Genomic DNA, 1,087 nt, shown 5'->3' on the forward strand with positions numbered 1-1,087 from the left:
AAACAAGTTATTTGCTCCCAAGATACAACAGTAGTACAGGCATTGGGTAAACATTCTCTTTTCAAAAGGGGGAAATTGGCCAAAAGAAAGAGGCAATAGGCCCATGCAAGTTTAAAATCAGTCAGGGCAGTCAGTAAATCTTAAAGCTCCAATATAATCTCATTTGACTCCATGTCCCACACCCAGGGCACACTGGTGAAAAGGATGGATTTCCAAGGCCTTAGGCAGCTCTGTCCCTGTGGCTTGGCAGGGTGCAGCTCCCATGGTTACTCTCATGGACTGGAGTTAAGTGCCTGCTGCTTTTCCAGGTAGAGGGTTCAAGCTGCTGATAGATCTACAATTCTGAGGTCAAGAGGGGTGGCCCCGTTTGACAGCTCCACCAGGCAGTGCCATAGTAGAGGTTGTCTGTGGGGGCTCTGTCCCCGTGCCAGGCTTCTGCCTGGGCGCCCAGGCTTTCTGATACATTCTCTTAAATCTAGGTGGAAGCCGCCAAGCCATCTTCACTCTTGCCTGTAGGCTTAACACCCACCACGTGGAGGCTACCAAGGCTTACAGCCTTCCCCCTCTGGAGCAGTGGTCCCAGCTGTACCTGGGACCTTTTGAGCCACAGCTGCAGCTGGAATAGCAGTATGTGGGGAGCAGTGCTCTCAGGCTGAGCAAGGCAACAGTGTTCCAGGTCTGCCCCTGGAACCATTATTTCCTCCTAGGCCTCTGGGTCTGTGATGAGAGGGGCTGCCTCAAAGATCCTGAAATGCCCTTGAGGACTTTTTCCCATTGTCTTGGCTATTAGCACTTGGCTCCCTTTTAGTCATGCTAATCTCTCTAGAAAGGTATTGCTCCACAGCCTGCTTGGATTCTTTCTCTGCCACATGACCAGGCTGCAAAATTTTCAAACCTTTATGCTCTGCTTTTCTTTTAAATATAAGTCCCACCTTTAATTCCTTTGTTCTGATTTTAGTCTGTTAGAAGCAGCTAGGCCACATCTTGAATGCTTTGTTGCTTAGGAATTTCTTCCACTAGATATTAAAACACGATTCTTAAGTTCAAACTTCCACAGATCCTTAGGACATGAACACAATGCAGCCAA

The sequence above is a fragment of the Mandrillus leucophaeus genome, unplaced genomic scaffold (genome assembly GCF_000951045.1).
Source record: "Mandrillus leucophaeus isolate KB7577 unplaced genomic scaffold, Mleu.le_1.0 Scaffold804, whole genome shotgun sequence".
Lineage (NCBI taxonomy): Eukaryota > Metazoa > Chordata > Mammalia > Primates > Cercopithecidae > Mandrillus > Mandrillus leucophaeus.